The sequence below is a fragment of the Gnatocerus cornutus genome, unplaced genomic scaffold, assembly GCF_029298725.1.
Source record: "Gnatocerus cornutus isolate USDA-ARS CGAHR unplaced genomic scaffold, icGnaCorn1.1 ctg00000232.1, whole genome shotgun sequence".
Taxonomy (NCBI): Eukaryota; Metazoa; Arthropoda; class Insecta; order Coleoptera; family Tenebrionidae; genus Gnatocerus; species Gnatocerus cornutus.
In genome coordinates, this window is record NW_028275553.1 from 39,800 (window position 1) to 56,848 (window position 17,049).

The window sequence follows — 17,049 nt, forward strand, 5'->3', positions numbered from 1 at the left end:
TCAATTGAAGTTCCCGACGCACATTACTAAATTAATAAACTCGTACTTAACAGAGAGAAAGTTCAGAGTAAAGGTAGAAGGCGAAAAGTCGGAAATGAAATCAATAAATGCGGGAGTCCCACAAGGCTCAGTGCTTGGGCCAATACTATTTAATATTTACATTCATGACATCACTAAATTCGCACAAACCAATTTAGCTTTGTACGCGGATGACACCGCCATCTACGCTAAGTCTCATTCGGGTCAGGTCGCACTCAAACAAGTTCAGATCCACATTAATCAACTCGAGAAATTCTACGCGAAATGGAAGATTAAACTCAACGCGGACAAAACGGAAACGGTCATTTTTGCAAAAAGATTCACCGGGCTAAAGATCAATAAAAAACTAAAGGTAGGGGACAGTGAAATTGAAATTAAGAACTCTGTGAAATATCTAGGAGTCACCCTAGACAAAAGGCTAAACCTAAATGAACACATAAAGAAAACGAGACAAAAAGGTGAAGCCGTCCTCAAGCAATTGTACCCATTGTTGGTCAAAAACAACTATCTAAACACGAAAAATAAGTTGCTTCTGTACAAATGCATCTTACGCCCCATCATAACATACGCGGCGCCCATCTACCGGCACAAACCACACACTCCACTAATTCCTTTGCAAAGATTTCAAAATAAATGCTTAAGACTTGCTCTTAACGCAGACAGATACACTCCGCTCCGTCAACTTCATCAGGACGCGAATCTTCCACTCCTACACCATTACATCCATTCCCTTTCCGATAAATTCTACGAGAAGCAGGTGCGGCACGTACCTCTTTTCAAACAATCCCTCAAACACCCAGCAGGAACTCACAAGTTCCCGCACTCGGGTGTCCCCAATCTAGACCGGATAATCCGCTGAATTTTGTTACAGGCAAAAGGCAGCGGAAGAAGAACCGTAAACGGCAATCGACCAGCCACTGACCATATCGGAACAGGAGTCCAGGAGCCCCCTGGAACATCAATCCGAGGATCAGGAGTCCCCGGAGCCCCCTGAAACCTCACCACTAGACCATACCGCACCAGGAGCCCAGGAGCTCCCTGGAAACAGAAACCGGACCGGAAGTCCCAAGACTTCTTTGAGGTCAACACTGTAAATAGTTTTTTAAATATCCTTTGTACATAGTAGATAATAAGGTTAGGGTTTTTACTAAAATTTCATTTTCCCTAAATTAAGGTAACCGATAAGTAGGCTAAACACCACAAATGTATGCAACCAAGGTTGCCGGTGAGCCATAAAATAAATGTAATATCTTAGATTGTATAATAAATGTAGGCTAGGTTAAGGCATCAGCGCCACACATTAGCATAAGTTAATCTTAAGTGTGATATGTATTATCTTAGTGATTGCATGCGTAACTTCAACCGAATAAAAATCCTGTTGAATTTGAAAAAAAATTTGGTTCTCGTCCGATCACCGAAGTCAAGCAACGTCGGGCGCGGTCAGTACTTGGATGGGTGACCGCTTGGGAACACCGCGTGCCGTTGTCTCTACTCTTTTCTTTTTTTATTAACATTTCTGATGTCAAACTTTTTTTAAATATATTTTTCACTATTTATATTTTCTCTCATGAACTTATATAGTATGAAGACGAAAATTTTTAATTCGTTCGAGTTGAATTTGTGGTTCTGAAAAGAACCGATTTTTTTTCTTTTTTTTCCAACCAACTTCCAAGCTGCTCGAGGAGGATTTATTTTGAACTGGTGTATTTGGTGACGGCCTTGGTTCCTTCAGAAACGGCGTGCTTCGCCAATTCACCGGGCAAAAGAAGACGCACCGCCGTCTGGATCTCCCTGCTGGTTATGGTCGAACGTTTGTTGTAATGAGCGAGGCGACTGGCTTCAGCAGCTATACGTTCGAAGATGTCGTTCACGAAACTGTTCATGATAGACATAGCCTTGCTGGAGATACCGGTATCGGGATGGACCTGCTTCAACACCTTGTAAATGTAGATGGCGTAACTCTCCTTCCTCCTGCGCTTCTTTTTCTTGTCGCTCTTCGAGATGTTCTTTTGAGCTTTTCCGGCCTTCTTGGCCGCCTTACCGCTGGTCTTGGGTGGCATTCTCTTCTAGTCGTCGAGTTAAAAAAACGTTTAAAAACAGAAAACGAGACAGACACGACGTGCACGTTACGACGAGTATACTCGATCTAAAACGCCGCACATCATCATTTGGTCTGTGGTTACTTTTGCGTGGTCTCACGATCTTCGTGTTCTTCCACAGTCATGGATCCTTTTCTTCGGTGGTTTTCTTCTTTCTTCCTGTTTTCTTCGGTGGCCTTTTGTTTCGGTGGTTTTTCTTCTTTCTTCTTCGGTGGGTCTTGTGTTTCCAGTGTGGGACCTTTTCTTCTTCTTCTTCTTCTTTCTTCTATTCTTCTTCCATTGCGAGTCTTGGCCTCTTGAATCTTCTCGTGGTGGTTTCCTCTGTTTGCTTCCGAATTGTTGGGTTGTCATGTTCTGCTGCCTTCTCGAAGTGCCTCCTGGCGATCTTCTGGATGACATCTTCAATGGGTGGAATCTTCAGGTCGTTGTGGATTTGTTCGTTGGTCATGAACCATGGGGCGTCGATGGCGTTCCTCAGGGTCCTGTTCTGCACGATTTGGAGTTTCTTCTTTCTTCTTTCGTCTGCTTGGTTCCAGGTTGGTGCTCCGTACGTCATGGTGGGCCTAATAACAGAAGTGTAAATACGTATTTTGTTTTCAATACTTACCTTACTCCTCCGGTTGAGGAGTGGGTAGAGTTCCTGGTTGATCCTTTTCGCCTTGATTTCCGCTTCGTTGATGTGCTTCTGGAAGTCAAGTTTTTGGTCCATGGTGATTCCAAGGTACTTGACTTCCGTCTTCCATGGGATGTCTTCTTCGCTGAACTTGATGCTTCTTATTGGTTTGTGCTTCTTTGGTCTCTTCGTGAAGATGATTCCGTTGCTCTTCTTCCCGTTGACTTTGATCTTCCATTTTTCTGTCCATTTTTCGATTTCCTCCAGGTGGGTGTTGATCTTCTTGGCGAGTCCTGCGGTGTGTCTTCCTTGGGCCAGGATGGCCGTGTCGTCCGCGAACGTAGCGATGACGGTGTCATCCGTCGTTGGAACGTCCGCGGTGTAGAGCAAATACAGGAGCGGCCCTAGGACAGAACCCTGGGGGACTCCTGCTTTGCTCCACTTCTTGGTGGATTCCTCTTCGTTGACTTTGACCTGAAAACAGCGATTAGTAAGGTACGAGTGGATTAACTTACCGTAGGCCAACGGGATCCGGAAATCGATAAGTTTCCGGACGAGTCCTTGGTGCCAGACTCTGTCGAAGGCCTTTTCGATGTCCAAAAAGACTCCTGTTGTCACTTTTGAGACGTTGAATCCTTGGATGATGAAGTCTGTGATCCTTGTCGTTTGGTGGATGGTTCCGTGTCTTCTTCTGAATCCGTGTTGTTCTTCCGGGATGATTTTTCTTTCTTCAATTACTTCGAGAATTCTTCTTTGGATGACTCGTTCGGCTACCTTGCTCAGACTGGAGAGCAGACTGATGGGTCGGTAGCTGGCGGGGTCCTTCTTCTTCTTTCCTGGTTTGTGGATCATGATGATTCTTGCTTCCTTCCATGCTTCCGGGAACTTCCGGAGACCTAAAATTGCATTGGTTATTTTCAGTAGTGCTTGTTTACCTACCTGTGGCAATTTTTGGATTGCCGTGTTGGTGATTCCGTCCTTTCCCGGAGCTTTCTTCGGGTTGAGGTCCTTGATGATTCTTTCGATTTCTTCTTCGGTTGCTTCATCCATCCTGTACCCTTCTGGTACCTGGAGGTGATGCTGGACGTTCTGGTCGGTTTCCATCTCGAAGTTCCTGTCCTGTGAGGGGTTGTTGGTGAATTGTTCTTCCATCTTCTCCGCGAAAACTTCTGCCTTCTCCCTGTCTTCGTACGCCGTTCCGGTTTCCGTTTCGAGGGGGGGGATTTCTTCTCTTTTCTTCCTCAGTGCTCTTGCCATTCTCCATGGTGGATGATCTTCTTCGTTGAGTTCTTCCATTTTTCTTTCCCACTTCCGGTTTTCTTCTTCCCTGAGAATCCGGCTGAGTTCGTGGTTCCATCTGTTGAGTTCGCTCTTGTCCTGTGGTGCGAGGGTTCTCTGAAACACTTTTTTAGCTTTTCTTTTTTTCTTGACGATCTCTTTGATCTCGTCGCGAACTTTCTCTGGTATTTCATATTGAATCTTACTCGTTTTGGATTTTTCCATCGCTGATTGAATGGCTCCTTCAAGTTTCTTCGTTGCTTCTTCTAGTTCTTCTCCGTTGTTGATGTCGATTTCTTCGATGGTGAAGTTTTCTTCGTACTTGTTCCAGTTGACCTTCTCGATGATCCTTGGTTCTCGCTTTCGGCTTCCGTCCAGCGTCAGCACGATCGGGTTGTGATCGGAACTGAGCTCGTCTTCCACTTCCAGCTTGAACCTTTTGTTGATGTCCTTGATGATTCCGATGTCCAGGATGTCCGGCTGTCCACAGTTTCCAGGCGGGTATCTTGTCGGCTCATCTGTGGAAATAACGGTGAGTGTTCGATTTTCTACGTACCTTAAAAGTTTTCTTCCTTGCGTGTTGGTGATTTTGCTGTTCCAGACGATGTGTTTGGCGTTAAAGTCGCCCATTGCGATCGTCGGTTCCCTCCTTTTGAAGATTTCGTCGAGTTCCTCTTCGTCGATTGGTGCTCCTGGCGGCGAGTAAACCGCGAACAACGCGAGTTTACCGCTCTTCGTGGAGACCACGATTCCGGTTTGTTCCACGTTTTCATTGGCGGCTGTGTTGTTGAGTGGGTGGTGCTGGATGTTCTTCCTGATGAGAATGGCCACACCCCCTCCTTGTCTGTTTTCTCTGTCTTTTCTAAAACAATAAAAATGTTGAAATTTTAAACTGTCCTTACCTGATAGATGGGTCTCATTTAAGAGGGCCACATCTATTTCCTTCTCCTTGAGGAAGAGCTCCAGCTCTTGCTTCTTATTCTTGATCCCATCTGCGTTCCAGGCGGCGATTTTCAAACCGTCCGCCAGTTGTTTCTTCATTTTTTCTTTTTTCTTACTCCCACTCAAAGTGTTCTTCTTAATTCGCGGTCATCCTGATGATGCGACCGATGGTTTTGTGGAATTGGAGGATTTCCTCATCCGTTGGATTTTTAGCCTGAAATTGAATCAATAGAGATGACAGTTCTTCAGCTAACTTACCTGTGTCCGTTTTTGGGGCGGACTTTGATTCCGATTTTTTGGAGGAGTGTGGTTTCTCCTCTTCTTTTTTCTTCCTTTCCTCCTGCTGAATTTCCTTGAGTGTTGGTTGCGGCTTCTTCGGGATTTCGGCCCACTTCTTCGGTTCCCTTGACTTCTCCATTCCTGGCCGCTCGGGACACCTTCTCCAGGCGGAGATGTGCTCTCCCCCGCAGTTGGCGCACTTCGCGGCCGTTGTCCTTTGCTTCGTGCACTCGTGTGTGCTGTGATTGCCGGCGCACTTCATGCAGCGGTATTCTGCAAAGCAGTTCCGCTGCACGTGCCCGAACAATTGGCACCGGTGGCACTGCAGTGCCTCCGTGCGCGCCCTCAGCGCCTCGACGGTGACGCACAGACCTAAAATGTTCCTTTTATTATATATCGACTTGTAATCCTTACCAATCTCCACGATGACACACTGTCGTGGTTTCCCTTCTCGATTTTTCATCCGACGGACCATTTCCGCCGGATATCCTTCTTGATGCAATTCTTCTTTGATTTCTTCCTCTGTGACTTCTTGCGGGACTCCTTTGATCACCACCTTCAGTCGCCTTTCTTCCCTGAGTTGGTGAGTGTGGAATTCCTGGCCTTCTTCCTTCAGGAACCGGTACATTGCCCGGTAATCCTGTACCGTTTCCGGCTGGATTTTGATTCCTTCCCTCGTTGACGTTGCCTTCGTCCAGTTTATGTGCTTCCTTTTGAGAGCGGCGCAAACTCTCGTCCACTTCGTTCGGTCTCTTAAAATGATCGGTGTAGTATTTTGTCCAGAATTATCACCTACCTTATTCCGGCGCGGTTCGTCCTCTTTTGTTTCCTTTTCTTCGGTCTTCTCGTTTTCCGGTTCGTCTTGATGGTCGTCGTTGCGGAGTTTTTCGAAGATGTTCTTCGTCTCCACGGGTTTGGGGGTTTTCGGAGTCGATCTTTTCGACGTTCTTTTGGGGTTTTCGTACCCTTCTTCTTGTTCTTCCTTCGATTGTCTCTTCTTTCCTTTCTTCTTGGCTTCACCCTCTTCGCGGACTTCCACGTCCATTTCCGGGTCGGAGTCGATGGGGGCCGAATTGGGTTGGGGCTCAGACGTTGACGGGGCACCCATTGCGACGAGAAATTCCCGACGCATGGCGATCACTTCCATCAAGCGATCCAAGGTGTCCACCGTCATGGTGTTGAGGTCCCAGGTACCAGATGCGGCCATTTCGAAAGATGGTTTGGAGATTTGTGGCTTCGAGCGAATTCACAAGTGATGTTCTCAGCACGACAGGTCGTCAGAGAATTCACGCCGCACACCTAAAATCCCTCTATTTATAACGAGCGAGCGACAAACAGGCGCTCCGCCTTAGTTCGTCGTTCGACCATTGCCCTAACGAGATGGCGCTGTACCGACCATATAAATTTCTAGCCTTCGCCGCGTTCGGCATTTATTTCAAGCCGTACGTTTGTCAGTGCGCTTCGTGTCAGTCGCAGTAGGTGTTTTGCTGTTTATATCGTATAACAACATGTCCGGAAGAGGAAAAGGAGGTAAAGTGAAGGGAAAGGCGAAGTCTCGTTCCAGTCGTGCCGGACTTCAGTTTCCCGTCGGCAGAATTCATCGTCTTCTGCGTAAAGGAAACTACGCCGAAAGAGTGGGTGCAGGTGCTCCCGTTTATTTGGCGGCCGTAATGGAATATCTAGCCGCCGAAGTTCTCGAATTGGCAGGAAACGCCGCCAGAGATAACAAGAAAACCCGTATCATTCCGAGACATCTTCAATTGGCTATAAGGAACGACGAGGAGTTAAACAAGCTCCTTTCCGGCGTTACCATCGCCCAAGGCGGTGTCTTGCCCAACATCCAGGCGGTGTTGTTGCCCAAGAAGACCGAAAAGAAGCCTTAAATTTAATTCTTCGCCGCCGTCATCTCGAACGAAAAACAAAAACTTTTATAAAAACCATCTTCACATCGGCCCTTCTCAGGGCCAAAAATTCAACTCGAACGAATTGATTTTTTCGCCAAAATACAACAACCTATGAGAATCATGTTAAAAAGTCTTTTAGATATTTTAAAGTTAAACCGATCAATTAATTCATTATACGAGCGTAGACTGAACGGAAGATTTTCGATTACATTCAACCAAGAAAGATGATTTTTACGACTTTTCATCGTAATTTTTAGAAAAATTCAATGCCCGACTAAAGCACGAACTCGACAACTCTATCTATAATAATTTATTGATTATCTAATTCAAGAAACATTCCGATTCGTCGTAAATTTCTTCACATTTCGCACATTAATCTGTTAAGAACATACACACACACACCGGTCGCCTATACGTGCTCTCCGTCTCGATAATTTCTTGCAGCAGCAGTCGTCAGCGGTGAGCCGTAATACTACAATCAATCGTTTTATTTGCTATGAGATTTTGTTTCAAGTCACGTCTGAGGAGAGTAACTCTACCCCATATTGGACATAACCTCAAATATACTCTTCGTGGCAAAAACGTTCTTTTAACGATGGTCATTCTAACCTAAAACTGCTGTCAAAATTGTCAAAGTCGCCGCCTGGATCACAAATTAAAATGATCACTCACTCCGTACGATTTTCATTTCGATTTGAAGACAAACACACAATTGAGCAACATATTTAATTCGTTTGATTTATTTTGTGGTTCTGAAAAGAACCGTTTTTTTTTGTTTGTTTGTTTGCTTGCCTGCGGGGGGTTTGTTGTTATTCCTCTGAGGATGCGGATACACGTCATAAAATGATAAAATTAACCGCCGAAACCGTAAAGGGTACGACCTTGACGTTTCAGGGCGTAGACGACGTCCATGGCGGTGACGGTCTTACGTTTTGCGTGTTCGGTGTAAGTTACGGCGTCACGGATGACGTTCTCGAGGAAGACCTTCAACACACCTCTGGTTTCTTCGTAGATGAGACCGGAAATACGTTTCACACCACCACGACGAGCCAATCTTCTGATCGCCGGTTTCGTTATACCTTGGATGTTATCGCGTAGAACTTTGCGATGACGTTTGGCGCCACCTTTTCCCAATCCTTTGCCACCTTTACCACGACCGGTCATCTTGATAAAATTAGGAAATTCTTCGTACAAAACGACGTAGCTTCGACCAAGTTCGTTATGGAACTAACGTCAAAATTTCATTCCGCGGGACTATTTATAAGTTACGGCAGCTCCACCTCGCGTTAAAAACGAATCCACCAATGGCGTCGCCGTATGACTCATCGAGTTTATAAAACGGCCGTTGGCGCGACGAAAATTTTCAGTTGACTTTCGAACGTTCGTACGTACGGTCGGTCGTTCGGTCGAAGCAAGCAAGCAAGCCACTACCTACGTTAATTCTTTTCATTTGATTCATCCGATATCCGAGATGGCGAGAACTAAACAGACGGCTCGTAAATCTACCGGTGGCAAGGCACCTAGAAAACAGTTGGCCACGAAGGCGGCCAGAAAAAGCGCTCCCGCCACCGGAGGTGTCAAGAAACCTCACCGTTACAGGCCCGGTACGGTCGCCCTTCGTGAGATTCGTCGTTATCAAAAGAGCACTGAACTTTTGATCCGCAAGCTGCCTTTCCAACGTCTCGTCCGAGAGATCGCCCAAGATTTCAAGACCGATCTCCGTTTCCAAAGTTCGGCCGTGATGGCACTTCAAGAAGCCAGCGAGGCTTATCTCGTCGGCCTCTTCGAAGACACCAACTTGTGCGCCATCCACGCCAAACGTGTCACCATCATGCCGAAAGACATCCAATTGGCGAGACGCATTCGTGGCGAGAGGGCTTAAATTTCCTCCATCCATCCATCCATCCATCCGATCCGACCATCTAGAATTAACAAATTCTTCATCTTCGAAGGTGTTAAAAGAAGAAAAAAAAAATCGGTTCTTTTCAGAACCACAATTATTTTCCAACGAATTGAAAATTTATCGTTCGCGCATGCAACTTTTTGAGATTGAAAAAAAAAAAAAAAAAAAAAAAAAGTTAGGTTATGTGATTTATTCACAAAATTCGTACTTACATAAAACGATAAACTTTTGCTTTTTTCTTTCACATTAAATTTTCTTTTAACTGAGACTATTTGAAACATTATTATATAATAAAGTTTATCATTCTTTGTAATAACACTGTTTCGACAGTCAAATGAATAGACAAGAAAATCAAATGAAAGTATGTATCTCCTCAACAGAATGTGCATTGTCCAAGCGAATCTTTCGTTCGTTTCTTGAAAATAATTGTGGCCCTGAAAAGGGCCATTTATTTGTATCGATGGTGCCCCTACGTCGATATATACGATCGGAGCACGTTCCCGAAACCACCAGGACGTCGTCGTCGTTGAAAAAATTAAATCATCGTCGTCGACTTTTCACTTCTTTCTCTTGGGTGAAGCGGTTTTTTTCGCTTTGACGGTGACGGCTTTGGCCGTTTTCGGTTTCGGCGCTTTCGGTTTCTTGGTTGGACCGGCCTTGTTGGATTTCTTCGCTTTCGATGGCGTCTTGGGTTTGACGGGCGATCTGGAGGCGGCGCTGGCTTTCTTTTCGGGAGCGGACGCAGCCTTTCTAGCCTTCGATACGGCGACGCTCTTCTTTTCGGCGGCAGTTTTCTTAGACTTGGCCGAAGCGGCGGGGGCGGCCTTCTTACCGGCTTTTGAGGCGGATCCTTTTTCGGCGGACGTCGGCGCTGACGCGACGGAACGTTTAGCAACGCCCGTCTTCTTGGATTTCGCCGATGACGACGCGGTCGCAGCGGCAGATCTCTTTTTCGTGGCGGACGGAGCCTTAGCTGCACCGGTGACGGCAGAAGCCAACTTGAACGAACCGGAAGCTCCTTTTCCTTTGGTTTGGACCAACGAACCGGATGCGACGGCGCCCTTAAGGTACTTCTTGATGAAAGGCGCAAATTTTTCCGCGTCGACTTTGTAGTTGGCCGCGACATATTTCTTGATCGCCTGCAACGAAGAACCGCCGCGTTCCTTCAAGCCTTTGATGGCGTTGGTGACCATCTCCGAAGTGGGCGGATGAGAAGGTTTGCTTCTCGGATTTTTGGGCTTCTTCTCCTTCTTCACCGGTGAGGAGCCGGAAGTGGCACCGGCGACCGTCGAAGCTGCTTGATTTTCTACGTCGGCCATATTTTCGTCTATCGCGCGCGCGTTTTTTTCTTTTTATTATAGGTAGGCTTATTCTTCGGTGAAAGAACGAATGAACTTTACAGAACGAATTGGGCGCCAAAGTCAAAGTGTTGGCGCGTTCGAAAACGCGCGGACCGCGGACTAAACGAGAGCCTTCTCGTCGAGTTAGAAAATTCAGTGGGCCTCGAATACAGCTTTCGCGTGATGGCATCGTTCTCTTTACGCGAAGATCACCGCCTCCGGGTGCGGGAACATGAGCGATTCGGTCGGCGATGGCCTCCTGAATAACCTCAAGTTTTCCCGGACGACCAGCCGACCTCCAAAAGCGAACAAGGACCGATCGAACGTCGACTCGAACAAAGACCCTCCGAAACAAGGAGATGACATCCAAGTTCGACGCCGACGTTACGCGTTTTCCACGAATAACAGGAAAGTTCCGCTTTCGACCAGACAAACTTGGAAGCATCCTCTACAAGTTTCACGAACGAATCGGTCGAAAAGTACGTGCGATCTTTTCGAAAATCGCCTCGCAAAGAGACGCAGCACGGATCGGAGCGACGACCGACGAACCTGCAGAGTGTAGGAAAAAAATTCACAAACGGTCGAAGATGACGTCCGAGAAGGTCGAATTTTTTCAAGAACGAAGATAAAACCTTCGCCTTTCGTAGGAGTTGATTTTTGAAAACGATCTTGACGAACAGGTCGGAAAAAAAACGATGTCAATTTCGGACTCGACCATGAGAAACGAATTTGTACGACGAACGGACTTTTCGAACGACTTTTTTCGCAAAATCGACATTTTTTCCTCAAAAATTACCTCACACGACGAAATCCCATCATCGAAACATCACCGAAAACAGTTTTGACGGCGAAATTCTCGTCAATTTTACGAAAATAAAGGGAAAATCAGACGGACCACCGTCGAACATCCAGCGACGGGAACGGACGAGTTTTTTAATTTTTCTTGCCAATTCATTGCGAAAGAAGCAATTTTTCTCGACGAAACCATTTTATAATCATAAAAAAAACTCCCCAAACACCACAAACCAACAAAAATACGGAAATCTTGCATTGTTTGCATTTTTCAGACACTCTAAATAAAACTACGTCGATGTCGGCGGATTTTCAGTCGGTCGTCGGTCGACAGAAATCCAACGAAATTTTCATTTGTTCTTCTCAAAAACGAAAAACAAACAAATCAACAAAACATTCCCTACTATTAGTCGACATTTCGAGCAGAAACTACGAACGTCGAAAGATTTAAAAAATGAAATATGTAGGTGTGCGTGCGTGCGTACTTACTTGAAACTTTTTTCTTGTTTCATCGTCGCACTGGAACAAATTAAATTTTAATGCAATGTAAACGCGACCACACTTTCGACGAAAACATCTCTATGAATCGAACGACGTCGGAAAAAGAATAAATCGAGAAGAGAACAAATCATGAAACAACACACACCCACCCCGCCCGGCCCGGCCAGAGTGGTGGGAATTTCGATGAATGAACAGACAAAGAAACCAACTCTGTTATCAGTTCTAAGAAAGAAAGCAGGTAGCGGCGGCGGCGAACCTTCGACCGTACTACGGTCAGTTCATGAATTAACCCCGTCCGTTCGGAGTTTATTCATCTCCGGTCCGTGTCGGCGTTTACTTCAAGTGGGTGCTATTTCCATCTAAGCAAGCAAGTGAGTAAGTAAGTTCTCAAATTTTAAATTACGTTAATCGCAAGTGACTCGTTGAGATCGTCAAACGAACAATTTAATTTAACGCCTCATACGAGTTTTTTTTTTTCGTCATTTTGTCGCAAAAAAAAAACTAAAAAACGACTCGCAAAAAAAAATTTTTTTTTTTTCTTCTTTTAAATCTTGTACATTTTCTGACATGTGTACCATCGAAAAATGTCACATCCAAACGATCGAACAATCACAAAAAATCGTCAACGTACCATCTTGGAAAATTTTACCAGGCAACGACCATACCACGTTGAAAACTACCGGTTCTCGTCCGATCACCGAAGTCAAGCAACGTCGGGCGCGGTCAGTACTTGGATGGGTGACCGCTTGGGAACACCGCGTGCCGTTGTCTCTACTCTTTTCTTTTTTTATTAACATTTCTGATGTCAAACTTTTTTTAAATATATTTTTCACTATTTATATTTTCTCTCATGAACTTATATAGTATGAAGACGAAAATTTTTAATTCGTTCGAGTTGAATTTGTGGTTCTGAAAAGAACCGATTTTTTTTCTTTTTTTTCCAACCAACTTCCAAGCTGCTCGAGGAGGATTTATTTTGAACTGGTGTATTTGGTGACGGCCTTGGTTCCTTCAGAAACGGCGTGCTTCGCCAATTCACCGGGCAAAAGAAGACGCACCGCCGTCTGGATCTCCCTGCTGGTTATGGTCGAACGTTTGTTGTAATGAGCGAGGCGACTGGCTTCAGCAGCTATACGTTCGAAGATGTCGTTCACGAAACTGTTCATGATAGACATAGCCTTGCTGGAGATACCGGTATCGGGATGGACCTGCTTCAACACCTTGTAAATGTAGATGGCGTAACTCTCCTTCCTCCTGCGCTTCTTTTTCTTGTCGCTCTTCGAGATGTTCTTTTGAGCTTTTCCGGCCTTCTTGGCCGCCTTACCGCTGGTCTTGGGTGGCATTCTCTTCTAGTCGTCGAGTTAAAAAAACGTTTAAAAACAGAAAACGAGACAGACACGACGTGCACGTTACGACGAGTATACTCGATCTAAAACGCCGCACACCTAAAATCCCTCTATTTATAACGAGCGAGCGACAAACAGGCGCTCCGCCTTAGTTCGTCGTTCGACCATTGCCCTAACGAGATGGCGCTGTACCGACCATATAAATTTCTAGCCTTCGCCGCGTTCGGCAGAATTCCTGAAGTAAACTCTGACTTGTCCACATCGTGCTCCGCCGATGACGAGCAGAGATCTTCGCCCCCGGCCTCAAAAGCCACCCGCAAGTGCTCCCAAGAGTGCAAAAGCAAAAAGTGTGAGTTCAAGTGTCAGTGGTGCAAGTGCCAGTGCATCAAGTGCCAGTGACATGGACCTCTTCTCCAACTTCGTCCGCCAGTCGACATCACAAGGTGAGTTAATCACGCGCCCTTCCTCGCCCGAAAGGGCACTAACACCCATTCTTTCTGCGACTTCGTCGCAACACGCCCTCTCGCCTCCTCGTGCCAGAGGAAACTCTGTCTCTTCAATCTCCAACGAAAATACCCCTAATGTGGTGTACCATAAGTACACCATCAGAAACATTCCTGCAGACTGGGCTGCACAAAAAAAGTTTTACTGCCTTTTAACGACCACTCTTCTGGTCAAGAACATCAAGCAGCTTGTTGTCAACTGGAACAAGACTGCTCTTCTTGTCACTCTAAACCCTCTCCCAAGCGACTTCCAGAAAAAACTCCAAGTTGCCACGCTAAACCAATCCATCTCAATTGTGGAAACCCACAAAAAAGTCACTGCCAAACCAAACGTTGCCACTTCAAAACCCCACCTCTCTGTCGTAATTCGCGATGTTGACGACGACATCGAATACGACGAAGCACTCAACGCCCTCAAATCACTCAATCTGCCAGTCATCAGAGTCTGGCGGATTCGTTCAATGAAATCCGGCAAGTTCACCAAACTGATGCGTGTCATCACTGACAGCACAGAGACCGTCGACTTCCTCCTCAAGGAAGGCGTCATCATGTTCGGCAAGCGCCATCAGTGCGAGCCGTCCAAAGCCCCCGCCAAACCCGCCCCCCTTCAGTGCTCCAAGTGTTTCCAACTTGGGCACCCTGCCACTGAATGCCCCAACAAAATCGCGTGCCCCAAATGCACAGAGAACCACCCAGCCTTCAAATGCGAATCCAACCACGTAACTTGCCTTCTGTGCAACGGCACCCACCCGGCCTGGTCCCGCCAGTGCCCCAAAATCAAGGACGCAGTCGTCACGTCCGAAACCCCCATTGCCCCAACTCTGATTCTGGAGCCCTCTCCCGAATTTGCAGACCCCGATCCCCAACCCGTGTCTGTACGTCAGACAATCACTTTCGTCACAAAACTTTTGTACGACCTCTTCCCTCACCAGCGTGCAAAGGTCAGCGAGCTCGTCGAGAGCGCCTCCAAATCCGTCCTTAAGACAAAGACCCGCATCAATCACGCGGGCCAGAGAATCTACTTCACTTTCGAGTAGATTCGACAGCCCTAACTCGTCCAACTCTCTTTCCCCATGGCTACCACGGTGGCCGCCCCCGCCGCTCCCGGCGGGGGCCTCCTGTCCCCTCGTGTGAATATCGCCACGGTCAACATTGCAGGAATCAAACGGAAATTGCATGCTCTCCGTAACTTCATCGAAACCGACGCGATCAAAATTTTATCAATTACCGAAACGCGCTCAAATCTCGCGATTAAAGTCAAAAATTTTTCTTGCTATCACAACACGCCCTCAAACATCGCTCACGGAACCGCGCTTTTAGTTTCTACCGACTTTCAGTCAACTCAACATAATTTGCCTCCCAACCTAACTTCTCTCGAACTTGCCGCAGCCGACGTAGTAATTAACAATAAAATCATTACTTTCTTCTCCCTCTATCAGCCCGTCAGGCAAAAACTTCCAACGGAACTATTCGAATACGCGTCCAATCTCCCTCATTCAGTCATTTTCGGCGACTTTAATTCTAGACACGAAGACTTCGGAGACACTGCAACTAACCCAAACGGCAGAATCCTATCCACTCTCATTAGCGAACTCCCAATCTACAGATTAGAAAACCGACTTCCCACTTTTATCTCTCATAGAGGAGCCTCAATTATTGACCATATCATTATTTCGGAATCCTTAATCCACGCGTTCGACAATGAAACAGCAATAGGCACCACGGTAACGTCAGATCACTTTCCCTTAATTGCAAAAATCCTCATCAACGGCCATCAGCCACAACCACCACTTATTCAAATCTTCAATTACAAAAACGCCAATTGGAACCTTTTCCGCGAAGAATTAGACCAGGCCCTACCAGTCATTATCCCAGTAAATTCCCAGGTAGAAATAGACCGACAAATAGATTCATTAACTTCAGCTATCGAGTACTGTAAACTTAAAGTCATTAAGCCCAAAACTATTCCAAAAGACAAATCCCCACTGCCAGACCGTATCCTCAGACTCATTAAAGAAAAACGTAAAATCTACCGCGATTACGTCCGCAGCCGCGACCCCTTTTTGAAAACGCTTATCAATAAATTCAACGCCAAAATCAGACGCGACATTAATTGCTACAAAGAGGAAACTTGGCTCAAAACTTGCGAGTCTCTGGATTATCGGAACGGAAAAGAGTATTGGACAAAATTCAAGACAATTTCTGGCCAACGTTCTCGACCGAACCATAATCTAATTGACGGAGCAAACGTCTACCACTCTTCCCAAGACAAAGCAAATTGCTTCGCGAACCTTCTCGAGGAAATTCACCAAGTTCCAAATGACCCCAACTTTGACAACCACTTTTTCAATTTAATATCAAATAATGCGCAGACCTTACGCGATATTCCACTAGTTGAACCACTTCCCTATCCCCTAAACGATGAGCACTTAACAGACCCGGTCACTGTTTTCGAAGTAAAAACTTTAATTCTAAATTTGAAAAACACTAAAGCTCCAGGACCCGATCAAATCAAACCAATAGTTTTAAAGAACCTTTCAGAATCCGGATTCTTAGCTTTAACTAACATTTTCAACAACTGTTTAAATAACTTGTATTTTCCAACCGCGTGGAAAGCCGCGAATACTATCATGATTCCTAAACCCGGTAAAAACGTCAACGACCCTAAGTCATACAGACCAATTTCACTTCTTAACATCACTGGCAAAATTTTTGAACGAATCTTAACAAACCGATTAAAATTTGTATTAGAGACGCAAAATTTGCTTCCGCCAGAGCAATTCGGCTTCAGATCACACCGCAGTACGCAAAATCCGTTAGTAGAACTTCAAACCGACATCACTCGACACGCCAACCTTGGAGAATGTACCATCGGTGTCTTCCTGGACATCGAACGTGCATTCGACAAAGTCTGGCACGACGGCCTCATTCAAAAATTTCTTAACCTTAGAGTCAATCTTAAATTCACGCGGCTCATCGCCTCCTTCCTAACTAACCGATCCTGCAGGATCAAACTTAACAACTCTTTTTCAAACTCTTTCAACCTCAACGCCGGAGTCCCACAAGGCTCCGTCCTGTCACCATTGTTATACATTGTTTACTGCAGAGATTTTCCCGTTTCAGACCACCTCCGGACCAAGACGAGGATGTTCGCGGACGACACGGCAATCTGGTCCAGTCATCAGAACGCCGTGAAAGCCGCGGAAACACTTCAGAAAGAACTTCACCGCATTGAAAAATGGACAAACGCCTGGAGAGTGAAGCCAAATCCCTCCAAATGCCAAACCATCTGTTTCTCATTTCCCCTTGCACACAAGCATCGCCTCAACTTTCAACGCTACATACGGCTAACTATAAACAATCAATCTATTTCTAAAACTAACTCTGTCACTTATCTAGGAATCACCTTCGCTCAAACATGCACACTACACCAGGACCTGGCAACAACAATGAAAAAAGCACGGAATAGATCAAATCTTTTGTATCTCATTCGCGGCCGACTTCGAGGTT

General features: G+C 45.8%; 1 non-coding gene across 1 annotated transcript; it reads left to right on the top strand.

Annotated features, from left to right (window-relative positions):
• The first annotated feature begins 12,341 nt into the window (after positions 1-12,341).
• LOC148165727 (5S ribosomal RNA) lies at positions 12,342-12,461 on the top strand. The gene has a single exon (XR_015771225.1). It is a non-coding gene; the product is annotated as a 5S ribosomal RNA (ribosomal RNA).
• The last annotated feature ends 4,588 nt before the right edge of the window (positions 12,462-17,049 follow it).